The following is a 13,857-nucleotide window of genomic DNA, read 5'->3' as shown; positions in this document are numbered from 1 at the left end:
ACAGCTCTGATGCCCACTCGTGGGTGAGGAGAGCTAAGGCCTTTCCCTGCACGAGCCATGCCCAGGACAAGACGTCCCATGAGCTGGTTTCTAGCTGCTCTGGTTGGCTGTCCTGGGCACCTTGCAGTATCTCCTGTGCCTGCTGCGGGATTGGCTTGAGGTTGTTGGGTTACCTTGCGGTAGGAGATGATGGTCCCATGAGAATCCATGGTCTTCAGGAATTCAGGAGGGAGGCAGTGGGGGTTACTGGGGAGAGGACCGGGTTGCTGGCCCCATCGCTTTCTCATTTCGGTTGGTGCAAACTCCACTGAGTCCTGAACACAGCCATGATACTCCATAAAACAGCACAGGATTGACACATAAAAGGATCCATTTGTGTGCTCTGACCTTCTCATGAAAAGCTCTGTGTGCATATAAAGCACTAATGTGGTCCCTGCGATGGAAAGTTTTCTATCTACCCTCTCCAGACTGTGCTTCTCAGCACCTCTGCACTGGTCTGCCAGGCTCAGAGACACACAGGCATGGGTGCCAAGTCTTTTGAAAACTGTTATTTATCTTTCTAGTGTGATTTGTTTTGAGTTTGCATCCTCTTCCCTGCTTCCAAAGGTGCTGAGAAGCACCACCTCTGAAGGTGCTTCTCAGAAAGTGTCATGAGGTATCTAACGTTGTTCTTGGAGTGTTATTTTTACTTGTTTAAGTATTTGGGGGGATACACCATTTGTTAGAGTACAAAGCTGATTTGGGCTAAAGAAGGCCAGCTTGGACATTAGCATGAAGATCTAGTAGGACATGTTTCAGTCCCAACTCACAGTGGCTCTAAGATGTCACCTTGGAATAGAATGGGTTTATACTGGTTTTTCGAATGGGTATCTGAAGTTAGGTGGGAAAACCAGCAGAAGATGGGCATCCAATTCCCTTACACTCGTCTAGAAACTTATGCAGGAACAAGAGTTTATCTCTGGCAGCTCCCTGCTGCTGAGGTCCTTATCAACTGCTCATCCCTTGGCTTGGCCTCACCTCCTGCCCAAGCCTCCAGAGAATGCACATCCTAAAAACTGCTGGGTAAAATGGGGGTTTCCTTTCTTACAAAACCTGGAAGCTGAGTGTGTCTTACATCAAGTGTTAATGGTGTCAAATCTTCAATAGAGCTGTCAACGCAAGCTGCTGGACTACCTCAGCAGAGAAAGAGAAAAGGACTTTCACTTCTTGTATTCCTACCTTGCCGCTTCTGAAGTTTTCCTGCATGGCTCAGTCAAACCGGTCCTTTCCCCAAGAGCACACACAGTGGAAACCTGACTATTCAGCTTCTTCCTGCAGCTTTCGTTGCTTCATCAGGTCCAAATTGTTGACTCATTGGTCTTTCTTCACATGATTCACTCGAAATAGCTTCCCTTGAACAGACGACGTGAGGACTGGGCAGCCCTGTCGGCACAACTTCTTTTTGAGAAATTGCTTCAGCAGCCGGTCCCTCTGGGGCAATTCTGGTCTCTAAATGGTTTGTAACTTTTCATAAAAGCATTTAGAGGAAAATCTTTTCCAGCGATGTTTTTTACCTAAAGGAGGACAAGTCTTGTGAGTGACTTGAAGATAGAGCTGACAGCCTTGTGTACCACGTGTCATTTGCATCTCTAAAGTATTTTGAAATACTGGACAAAAGATCACTCATCCTGAAACATCCTTCCTTCCTCCCGTTGGACACGGTGCCAGCAGAAACCCCTACACTGAACTTAAGCTCGTGCACCACTTCTTGTGATATCATCAAAACCTTTCTAATTTAGACTTCTCTTGCCTTTTAGTGTTGCTTTTCCGGAGCAAACTCAAGGTTTTTCTGCAAGAGCCCAGGGCAGTTGTCTAGAGGAGCAGGGAGAAGCGATTGCTGCTGATCTTGATCTTTAGGATGACCCCGCAGCCCGTGGCTCATGCCTATCCCAGTGCTCTGGCCCCTCTTGAACGCTTCCATGCCGCCCCAGGTGCCAGCTAGCATCACTGTCTAAGAATGAGAAGTAATTTAGTTCCTAAGCAACCTCTTGCCTGGCCTCTTGCTGAAGAGTGACTTCGCATTTTCCAAAGGAAAAAAAAGGGACTGTGGATAGCAATGTGTCAAGGCAGGTTCTTCTAATGTGCTTAACCCTCCGGGTGCCGATTTAACGAGCATCCACTGAGCGTCGGCCAGCTGGGTCGCTGCTGAGGGGGTCAGGGTGCTGCAGGAAGCCAAGTTCAGCCCATCTGGGGGGAGCTTAAATACGGATTAAAATCTGTAGCTGTTAGGAGTGTTTCTAGGATCGTGAGGACTGGCTTTTCCTTATTTCTTCTCACTGCTTTCATTTTCCTCCTGACCTTAAGACATTTTACTGTCTGCTGTCAGTTTATTTCATCTCCCCCCTCACCTCTTCAAAAACCCAGTAAAGTCAACAAATGTAATTTTATAGGGTGTTTCTGCTGTGGTGACTATTGGTTTTATTTCAAATCCATCAATGAAAAATGAATTGGCAGGCCACATCCCTGTCCTAACCATCTCTGTCCACCTGAGATATATTCTTACCACCTCCATTAGGTCTCAGTAAATCAAGATCTTTACTGTATTTATCCTTTTCACATCCCCATAAGGCAAAGCTTCAGGTGTATCATTATTTTTCCGGGTTATTATTACGGAGAAGCCAGAGCCAAAGCATCAGACTGAATTTGTACCTTCAGGGTACCTGGCTCTCACACGGCACATGCTGACTCCTGATCTGCTGTTTTCATTTGGTTCCTCCTCCATCAAGGGTCTTGTCTTCTCGGTTGAGCAGGGAGGCTGGACGGTGGGAGAGTGTTATCTTTTGAGATGTGACTGTAGGGAAAGGACGAGCCGCTTGGAAGGAAGATGAAGGAAATGACACGGTGGGCATCATCTGCTGGACCCCAGAATCAGTGAGGCTGGAAGGGACCCCTGGCAATCACCTAGTTCAACCCCCTTTCCTAAATCAGGGTCACCAAGTGCAGATTGCTTAGGATTTTTAGTTTCTCTAGGGTTGGAAACTCTACAACCCCTTTGGGCAGCCTGTGCCAGTGTTTGACCCTCCTCACAGTGGAAAAATAAGTTTATTCTTATGTTTAAGTGGATTTTCCTGTATTTTTAATTTGCGCCCATTGCCTCTTGCCCTGTCATTGGGCACCACTAAGGAGAATCTGGCTCTGTCTTCTTTAATTCCCCCTCTTCAGGTATTTATGCTCCTAGGTAGATAAGATCCCCTTGAACCTTCTGTTCTCCAGGCTGAACAGTCCCAGCTCTCTCAGCTTCTCCTCATGTCAGATGCTCCAGTCCCTTAATCATCTTTGTGGCCCTTGGCTCAGCTCACTCCAGTATACCCAGGTCTGTCTTGTATGGAGAGCGCAGACCTAGATCCAGCTCCTGGATGTGTCCCACTGGGGCTGAGCAGGGAGGAAGGATCCCCTCCCTTGACCTGCTAACAACACTCAGCCCAACACATCCCAGGAGGCTGGTGACTTTGATGTGAGGACACGTTGCTGGCTCATGGTCAACTTGGTTTCCACCAGGACCCCCCAGTCTGGTGGATAAAGCTGCTTTCCAGCCAGACAGCCCCAGTGAGACCCACCTCACAGTCTGGTTATCTAGCCCATACTTCACCAGTTTGTCTATGAGGACCTTACGGGAGATATTTTGAAAGAAAGCATTACTAATGTCCTGATAAGAAGCACCCACTGCTCTCACCAAGCCAGTCATCTCCCTGTAGAGGGCTATCAGGTTGGTCAAGGGTGATTTAGGGGTCTTGCTACAGAGCCACACAGGGTCAGAGGGGATTGAAGAAGGTTGAGGTGACATAGTGATAGCTGCAACAGATATTTCAGTTTTGCTGGAGCATTTCAGCCGTGATATTCATGCTCTAGTAACATCTAGCAGCAGGGGATGTGCCCCTGGGGAAACACAGGGCTTCTTTGTGGAGCTCAGCAATACATAGGGGTTTATCATTCAGGATTTTCCCCCATGGTTGCCCCTATAACAAGTGTGCTGAGGCCAGCAATTATCTCCTAGTCCACTCTCATCTCCGTCTGTGCCAGGAAAACAGGGCTCCTCTCTCCATGCTGCTGTACATGAAGCCACATATCCCCTCTGTCCTCTGTGCAATAAACATGCAACTCAGCTGATATGCAGGGAGGAGCAGGGGTTTTTTTCTTTATTTTCCCCTCCTTGCATTGCTTTTTCAGGTCTGAGAGAAATAGGAGTGACAGCTCGGTACGCTCGTGAAGCCAACAGCCAAGAGGGGCTTTGCCTGAGGAGCAGTTCTGCCGAGTAAAGTAACGCTTTCTAACCCGGCTGATTGAAGTCAAAGCAGGCACGAGCATGTCCTTACATTAAGCAAGAGCCTCACCAGCTCTCAAGGGTCATGCTGAAGCCGGGAAGTGCTAATGACAGATTTGGGAGCAGGACCCAGGCATGAGCTAAAGGTTGCCGACGACCCTCTTTGCTGCAGCAAGTTGTCTAGATATGCGGGGAAGGAAACACTATTAATTTTTATTCCCCTTTATTTAAAAAAAAAATAAAACAGCCTGGCAGAGAGTCAGCATGCAAGGAATGGGGCAGGCACACTGCCTCGTTTGTTGGAATGGCCGACAGATTAAATTAAGGTTTAAAAAAAAAAATGGGAGAGGGCGAGAGAGAACAAGCGTTTTCTATGGGCAGAGTTCATTCGCAAGTCACTCATTTCTCTTGCTCTTCAGGGAGTGATACGAGACAATTAGCTAATTGGTTTTGGGAGGTGACCTGTCAGTGACTCAAGGAGGAAATGTCTCCTGTGCAGTTTGACATAAAGAATATATTTTCAGCCCGTTGTGACAGCTGCAAGCACCCCCCATTAAAATCAAGCATGTAATAGCTGTAATAACGGCAAGCTTGGAATCCATCACAGCAAGGGAAAAGCAATGAAAAACCTGATAACACGCACTAAATTGCAGCCAGAGCTAGTATGTTATGTTGTCAGGTTTGAAGTATTTCTGAATTATCTTATCATTAGCACTGTGTAAGCATCCAAAGCCTTTCTGAAGTTGAAATCTGTCCTGAATTACCTTTTTAAGCTCTCTGCTTCGGCAGCTCATCCGCCTTCAGAGCCAGGTACCTGCACATCTTCATGTTGGAGCCGATGGTTGTGTGTGAAGTTGGGAGGAGTTGAAATCTGGGATTTTAGCCCAAGCCTTTGGAAAGAGGGGCCAGTTACTTGATTTGCTAAAAGGATGCGGATTTTCCATATTTTTCTACAAGTTCCCAGGACCTGAGAGTCAACAGGGTGGCTTCCTGCATTGGGCGGTATTTGGGGTAGGACCTGGCCTGAGGTCTTTGAAATGTCCCCATCAACCTGCCGCCTTAATGTTGTGCTTTATGTCAAAAGCAATAGGCTTGGGGGAAGCAACGAGAAGGGAAAAGTTTAGCCGAGGAGGCAACATTGCCTCATGCCCTCAGATCCATGCCTGTGCACCCCCTCGATGAACCCACTGATGTAGCAAAAACCAAAATACCGAAGCAAGTGTGTTGCAGAGGGGCAAAGTCATGAGATAGATGAAGAAAAGCAAGAAGTTTCCTTCAGCCCAAGTGATGTAATTTTCCACAAACAGAACTTCATTCACGTGAATGTTTCAAAAAAAAAAAAGATACAAGTAGGGCAACTACAGCTTTTAGGTGCCGATGGTTGGAGGGAGGAGCAGGTCCCAAACTGGTGCTAGGAGGTACCTGGTTTTCTTATGGAGGTGGTTGGTTCTTTCTGAACATCAGGTGCCTGAAAATTATTATTATTTTTATTATTAGAGGGTTCTGAAAGTTTTGGCTAGCAAAACAAGTCTCCATCCCTTCCCACAGCCCCACCATCCACTCGTATTTCCACGTGCTGTGCTCTGTGTTCACACGGGACTGGTACAATATTCATGCAGGAGGAATGGCTTTGCTGATGTTTGGTGGGTCTGAGTTTCCTCACTGACAATGGCAAGGATCAGCCCTGGGGATGGGTACAGCAGGAACTGGAGATACAATGAAAAAGCACGTCATGTCTTAGAGGCTTCTGGCCACCTGGCACAAATGAATGACATCCTCCCCATCCCTGCCCTCAAATCCCTATGGGAAAATACGCTGCTGGGTCCCCTGCATGTGTGGGCAGGGCTTGGCGGGAGATCCAGGAGCACCAGGTCAGAGCAACACCTTGATGACTTGATGAGTTTAGGCAAACACTGTTTAGGCGATAAATTAGGAAGGGCAGTGTTTTTCATCTTGGTGGTGTGTCTGTGTTGGTGTCAGACGGTTTCGCTGCGGCACAAACAGGAGACGGCTGCTATTTTAATCATTGCTACAGAAGAGTTTCTCGTAAAGGTCGTAACATTAAAATAAACCTCGATGGACTGACCCATCATTAGTGGTAAAAGCAGCTATGCACCAGTACAGGCATGTCCCACAGTAGGGTAACAGGACGCAGGAATGATTTACTCAAAAAAAAAAAAAAAAAAAAAAGAGGAAAAAAAAGGACATTTTCCAAAACCATTTATTTCTATTTGTGTTGCAGAAGATTTCTAAAATATCTAGTTTACTTCCTTTTTCCTGAAGTATCAAAACTTGTTGAAGTGTATGGACAGCTCCTGTTTCCCCATCCTGCCCCTCCGACCCCCTGGTTTTCACCCCTAAAAATTACAAGCCATAAAGAGTGGCATTGCTGCTCTGTGCTGGATCTCACAGGGACTGGATTCATTCTGAGAGGGAAATAAGGGCAAATAAAATAATTACAACTACATAGAGCAATTAAAAGGGTTGGGGGGTTTTTACAGCATCCAAAAGAGCTTATTGCTCAGCCACTGCTTCATGACTTCACGCAAGCAATGTTGGAGGCTGTGATTTGATGACTTTTCACTCAATGACCTCATGCAACGTTTGGGATTGGAGTTCCCAAATCCCTAAATTGCAGCCACTCGAGAAAAACTCCTTCCTGAGCACTGAATTTCTTTGGGGTTTATTTTGTCTATTCGAAATACCGTACTCCAGAGTACTCCAGTAAATCTTCAGTGTGTTGTACAAGAGGGATCAAAACTCTTGTGAAAGAGCTCTTGAAACCTCTTTGTGCAGCTGAGGGAAGCTTCTGGCAGCTAAAGGGCTGATTTTCTCAAAAGTTTTGTCTGCAAACCTTGAAGTCAGGTACCTTGCCCACAGCCTAGAATAGAGGCTTGTCTGGAACCCAAGGGAGCTGCACATCAGGAGTTATGCTTTAAACTAGATGAAGGGCTGAGATCTCAATTGTTTTAACAGTCTGAGGTGGGAATTTTTTGATAAATCATTTTTTGGGGTCAGAAAAATTCCACTTAAAAAAAAATATATATATATTTTACAGGGAAGCTTTACTTTCCTGTACCCAGGAGGGAAATTCAATGGAAGCGGTGAATAAAAGCTCCTTTCCGGCCAGACCTGGGCACCATCTCCCTGGATTCAAGGCATCCCAGGTGTAGAGATCTCCCTGTAGGGATCCCCCCCAACTTTATTGATCACTGTGGCTATTAGGAGACCCTCTGCCTAATTTTGGCAAGGGTAGGGTGTTATTTTCTATGTTTGTCTTTGGCTGTTTTCCTGGGACTGGCTCTAGTCTGCCCCGAGGGCGACAACATTGATTCAGGCTGTTTGCAGGGAGATATTTGCTGAAATCTCCACAGGCGTACAGCCGCATCGGGAGGTTTCTATACATACCTCACTCTGGGCTCACTGCAAACATCCTGCCGGGAAGAGGAAACATTTCCTCTGCCCCAGGATAACCTACCTTCCTATAGAAAGAGAATTGATGTTTCCTGTTGGAGCATATGGACGTGGAAGAGGAGCCCACTCATGCTCCTGCTGCACCCCAAGGGCTGGCTCCACCGTTGGCCAAAGTCAACAGGATGGCTTCATGGATTAAGTGGCGTTTGGGGTAGGACCTCCATGAGGATGCTTCTTGGGGACATTGTCCAGGTGCTGGAGGGAGCTCAGGGCATTTGATTCCTCCTGCGCAGCATCTGTGAATGCAACAGATGCCTATGCTGGCATGCAAGGAGAGGAGCTGGAGGTAGAGTGAAAGCTGCTGAGTGTCATACCCTTAAAAAAAACAACCAAAAAACAGGGAAAATGGGAAGAGAGAAGTGAGGTGGAGGGAAAGACTCCAGGAAATGAGGTGGTTTTCTTGGTGTTTTGTGCTCTTTTTTTTTAATAAAATGTGCAAGAAAAGATTTCCTGCTGCACAAAAAGGACAACAGAGGAGGGAAGCTCCTCCTAAAAATAACTGAGAGCTGCCTGGCCTCACTAGACAGCTCCTCTGCGGACCCTCGCAAACCCTCGGGTTTGACGGGGGATGGATCAGTCAGCTCCCAAGGGCACGTCCACTGCAGCCCTCTCCTTGTTCAATGGTGATGCATTGATCCAAAGCAGAACTGACTCTTCCTCTCCCCTCCTTTCCCCCAGCTTTTTTCCCCCCTGCACCAAAAATATCTGGAGGTCTGTCACCAGAGGTGATGGGGAGGGAGGGAGGGAGGTGTCTGCAAAAGGGAAGGCCTGGGAGAAATCCTGGGTCACTCGCACATGACAGGCAAGAGGTTAGAAATAAAGAGGGTGAGAAGGGATGTCTCTCAGTCTGATGGTGTTGCGTATCTGAGAGCAAAATGTGACTCCACAGGTGTCGATGCTGTGAAGGTGGGTTAGCAATAGGGCAGCATCTTGGGTAATGCAACTGGTAGGTGAAATAGTGTTATAATTGGGATTTTGAGGGTGTTGATGCTTAGCATGGGCAAATGGGAGTATGTGGCAGCGCCTGGCTACCTGCTCATCTTATTCCTGCTGCTATCCATTGATGGAAAGGGGAGCAAGGTGAGATCTGGGTGCAGAAGGCGAGAGGTGAGCTCCTCTCACCGTCTCTCCCCGCCGTGCCCAGTGCTCATCCGAAAGGGCACTTCTTATATCGACCTTCTTCATGTCCCCAGTGAACTGGCAGAAAAAAAACACAAAAGGCAATATATCACCAGGCAAAGAGGTAAGGATGATTCCCAGCTGTGCCTGCTGCAGCAGGCATTTCTTGCAAAAGAAAAAAGTTGTAGTAATACTAAAAAATTTGCTGATAAGTTTCCAAAACACTCATGACAAAGGAGAAAAACAAAGAGAGAAGAAAACAATGTGTCAGTCCTTCCTGCTGGGATTGCATGGGACTGGCACCGGAGGGGTCACTGTGTGTTAAATAAATGACCAACAGCTTTTTAGGGGCACAGGTCCATTGCTGCAGCTCAGCCCCATCCCTGCACATCCCAGGTTGAGTTTCCAAAATGCCATTTTTCATTGCCATCTCCTGCTTGGGTACAGAGCTGGCCTCAGAATTGCTCTGGCTCAATGCAGCAGCCAAAGAGGCTCCCGGAGGGAGCCGGTGCTTTTATGGAGGAGGAGATTATCCACTTTTTAATGATGTTAAAATATAGACAAAAAGCTTTGTTATCTGATCCTCTTCCCAGCATCAGCCACAGCTGCAGTCAGGGTGTTGTTAAGCCCTATGTGCTGAACATGTCCTCTGCTACCTGGATTAGGGGGATGCTTTTCCCAGAAAACAAGCAATTTCACTGTTTTGGGGATTCCTCCACCTTTTCCTGGGGTGTACAATACTGGCCGCGCTTCAGGGACTAGGTAGAGGCTGGAAGACCTTTGGCTGTGACACAGGCTAGTGGATCCTGGGTGGCCCATGGGAAGATATACTGAGTGCTGGGTGTTCATCATCCCCAAACCAAAACCTCCCAGATCTGGGCAGGTTTTCAGATCTTCCTCTAGAAAACCAGAGGCATCACCCAGTCAGCAGATGGGAGGTCGCTGCTGTTGAGCCACAGCTTTATTGTAGCAGCCCTTATGGCCGAGGCACGTGACGGGAATTGTTGCAGCATCTGGAAAAGTGCTGGGGGGTGCAGCTTTCAATGGCTGTGGTGGTCCTTGCAACCTCTCTTTGATGGAAACATGAATCCAGGAGAGCTTAAAACCAGTGGAGGGTGTCGATGTTAGCCTCAGTGTCTGAGATGAGAATCCAGCCCTAAACCTGTATTTCTGCTGCAGTGGTGACTTGGGCCAGGCTGGAGCAGGTTTGGCTGTTGAAATCACATCTTGTTCCATATGAAATCTGCATCTTCTCCCTGGTGCTCCTGCTGCTGGGACCCTCCGTGAGGGCCTCACTATTCTGCTCCCCGTCTTTTGTCCCATCCTAAGACCCAAAACTCCCTAAAAGCAGACACATCCTCCGTGCTTTGCTTTAAACGCCTCTAGTTAAATGATTCCTGTCTTGAAAAAATGCAGAAGATCCCATTTCCTTGAATTCTTCCAATTGCACAAAGCATTTGGACACGTGAGATACCAGGACATGCATGCAGTTAGGCTGCTGGACCCGGCCTGAGCTACAGCTCGGGTACAAGAGTCCTATTCTGAGAATAGCCATTAATTCGTGCTCATGTGTGGCATCCTGGACAAGCTTTTCATCCAACCTTGATCAACAAGGTTGCAAGCAAAGGACATTCTATTCATCCTATGAGACTGTGCAGAGGAAATACAAACAAATCCTTCCTGGGGTGCGGTTCTTATATGCTCTTCTTATATAACCTTGGACGGTTCCCAGATGCTCTGCATGGTGCCACGTGATGAAGTAATGACTGTAATCATCAGTATTTTCACATTCTTGCCCAAATAAATACCAGGGCTCCCAGGAGGAGCTTCCCAGTTGCTGTAGGAGCCCCACTTGGGAAGCTCACAGGGGTGCTGAGATGTGCAGGGTGGGAGAAGACGGCTTTGTACAAATAAAGTGGTGCTGTGAGAGGCGAAAGGGGTGAATGGGGCAGTTTTTGCAAGAAGGGCGTTTGAAATGGGGTTTGTTGCATGTAGCAAACACTAGGCATGTCTTGCTTTGTAGTCCCTAACAGGATTGGTGTCCCATCCTAGAACCACTCTGCATTTCTGTGAGCCTACAGATGAGAAAATGTGTTCCACTGCTACATAAGAATTGCCCCTAAAGCCATGAACATGGATGCCCGGAGCTTCTTGTGGCCACTGGGCCAAGCACGCAGCTATCTTTTGCCCCCAAGCACCCCAAAACACATCAGGTTTTACAGCCGACACAAGCTGAAGTTGTCCCAGTCAGGGATGGGGTGAGGGATTCAGCTCCGGAACGGCAGTGCCAGGTTGATGCAGATCAGTGATGTTCAGCTTACCCACTGCTGCTTGCAAATGCATCGGGAATCCAAGGGGGTAATTAAATCACAGGAGCAATTTACTGTAGGCCCATTCCATGCAGCTGCGAGATGGCTGTCAGTAAATATAAGAATATCAATATTGCAGAGCAAACATGGGTTTGGAAATCAGTGACGCAGGAAGCGCAAGGCATTTTAATGCTGCAGAGGGGAGGAGGGAGGGATGCCAGCACCCAAAGACGTGCTGTTTGCAGGTAGCAACACACTAACGAGCAACAAGTTGGAGCCTCGTTAGCTCCTGAGGCAAATGCATGGTGTTTAGAGGGTTTTAAAGCCCTCTGGGAGCTCATGAGCAAAGTCTCACTGTGTAAGTGTGCCGTCACGGAGCAGGGTGGCGTCTCTGCAGTGACTGGGGGAGCACAAGTGCTCCAGGCTGCACAATGGCACCCTGGTGAACTCTGTGCTACCTCTGCCCTTCAGGAGTGCATCCCTGTAGAACCTTAATTTTGGCAAATTAAGGTGGAAGCAACTGCTGAGAGTTGAAAGCCTGGCTCTGGGCATCCAACAGGTCCATGCACCATTGTCACATCTCCTTTGGCTGATGGCCGACAGGCAGTCTGCCTGCAGCAGGGCAATGAGGTTCTTCCAGCAGTTCTAACTTGAAGCAAGAGCTAAGAGACAAGTCTGGGGCAGCATGGGGTGGCGGGGCTGCCTAAAGTCTCTTTGCTGAGCAAAAAAAGCTGGTTGAATTCTGCCCAGAGTACTGTGTGAGTAAAAAAAAGCTGGGGAAAAGGGTTTTCGTCTCACCTTGGACATTTGTCTTTCCTCCTGGATGAATTTAAGGGAGGGTGCAGTGGCTCCTCTCCTGCTGCAAGCAGATGCGCTTGGATGTCTTCAGCCCCCCGACACAAAAACGGTCTTGTACCAGCTCTTTTCCCCAATAATTATACATTTTTCACATCCAGCACTGTGCAGAGAGCCCCGACCTGGGGTAATTCAAGACCCTTTTGCCCCAAGAGAGCAAGAGGTCAAGATTGCATGAGCCATGCAGAAACTTGCCCCCTTGGGGTAGTTTGAAACATTTTCCCTCTTGTAATAAACTCCTGTGCTTTCCAGGTGCTTTTCGCCTGATGCAGCTTTCCTTTGGCTTTCTATAGCTGTGTAGAGCGGCTGAAATGGTGATTTGTCCCAGGTGGATGTGGCTTCATACAAGTGGTTGGCATATTGACGTCCATCAGTCCATTGGGAATGGACACAGAATCCCAGAGTGGTAGGGGCTGGAAGGGCCCTCTGGAGATCATCCCGTCCCACCCCCTGCTGGAGCAGGCACACCCAGAGCAGGGGCACAGGGCCGCGTCCAGGTGGGGTGTGAATGTCTCCAGGGAAGGGACCCCACAGCCTCCCTGGGCAGCCTGTGCCCCTGCTCTGGCACCCCCACAGCAAAGGGGTTTGTCCTCATGTTGAGGTGGAACTTCCCGTGTTCCAACTTGCGCCCATTGACCCTTGGCCTGTCGTTCAGCACTATTGAAAAGAGCCTCATCCCATCCTCCTGACACCCACCCTTCAGATATTTATAAGCATTGATGAGATCCCCCCTCAGCCTTCTCTTCTCCAGGCTGAACAAACCCAGGTGTCTCAGCCTTTCCTCACAAGGGAGATGCTCCAGTCCCCTGATCACCTTGGCAGCTCTCCGCTGGGCTTGCTCCAGCAGTTCCACATCCTTCTTAAACTGGGGGGCCCAGAACTGGACACACCACTCCAAATGTGGTCTCATTAGGGCAGAGTAGAGGAGGAGGATAGCCTCTCCCGATCTGCTGGCCACACTCCTTTTAATGCACCCCAGGATACCGTTGGCCTTCTTGTCCCCAAGGGCCTGGTGCTGGCTCAGGGTCACCTCGCTGCCCACCAGCACCCCCAGGGCCTTCTCAGCAGAGCCGCTCTCCAGCAGGTCCCCCCCAGCCTGTGCTGGTGCGGGGGGTTGTTCCTCCCCACGGGCAGGACCTTGCACTTGCTCTTGTTGAATTCCATGAGGTTCCCCTGGGCCCACATCTCCAGCCTGTCCAGGTCTCGCTGGATGGCAGCACAGCCTGCTGGTGTATCAGCCGCTCCTCCCAGCTTGGGATCATCAGTGAACTTGCTGAGGTTACACCCTATCCCTTCCCCCAGGTCACTGATGAATATGTTGACCAGGACAAGACCCAGCACAGACCCCTGGGGAACACCACCAGTGACAGGCCTCCAGCCAGACTCTGCCCCGTTGATCACAACCCTCTCAGTTCTGTTGTTGAGCCAGTTCTGTGTCCACCTCACTGTCCACTCATCCCACCCACACTTCCTTAGCTTGCCTGTGAGGATGCTATGGGAGACAGTGTTGAATGCCGTACTGAAGTCAAGATAGACAACATCCACTGCTCTCCCTTCATCGACCCAGCCAGTCACGCCATCGTAGAAGGCCATCAGGTTGGTTAAGCATGATCTTCCCTTAGTGAATCCATCTTGACTGTTTCTGATAACCTTCTTGTCCTCTACCTGCCTGGAGATGACCTCCAGGATGAACTGCTCCATCCCCTTTCCAGGGATGGAGGTGAGGCTGACTGGCCTATAGTTTCCCAGGTCTTCCTTCTTGCCCTTTTTGAAGACTGGAGTGACATTTGCTGTCCTCCA

The 13,857-nt window shown here is 48.7% G+C and overlaps 1 protein-coding gene across 2 annotated transcripts in view; it reads left to right on the top strand.

Annotated features, from left to right (window-relative positions):
- The window catches only part of GAB2 (GRB2 associated binding protein 2), a 99,016-nt gene that overhangs the window by 21,261 nt on the left and 63,898 nt on the right, over window positions 1–13,857 (top strand). The window lies entirely within an intron of this gene.

This window comes from Phalacrocorax aristotelis, chromosome 1, assembly GCF_949628215.1.
Source record: "Phalacrocorax aristotelis chromosome 1, bGulAri2.1, whole genome shotgun sequence".
NCBI classification, from domain to species: domain Eukaryota; kingdom Metazoa; phylum Chordata; class Aves; order Suliformes; family Phalacrocoracidae; genus Phalacrocorax; species Phalacrocorax aristotelis.
This window is presented reverse-complemented; position numbering and strand designations above follow the sequence as displayed.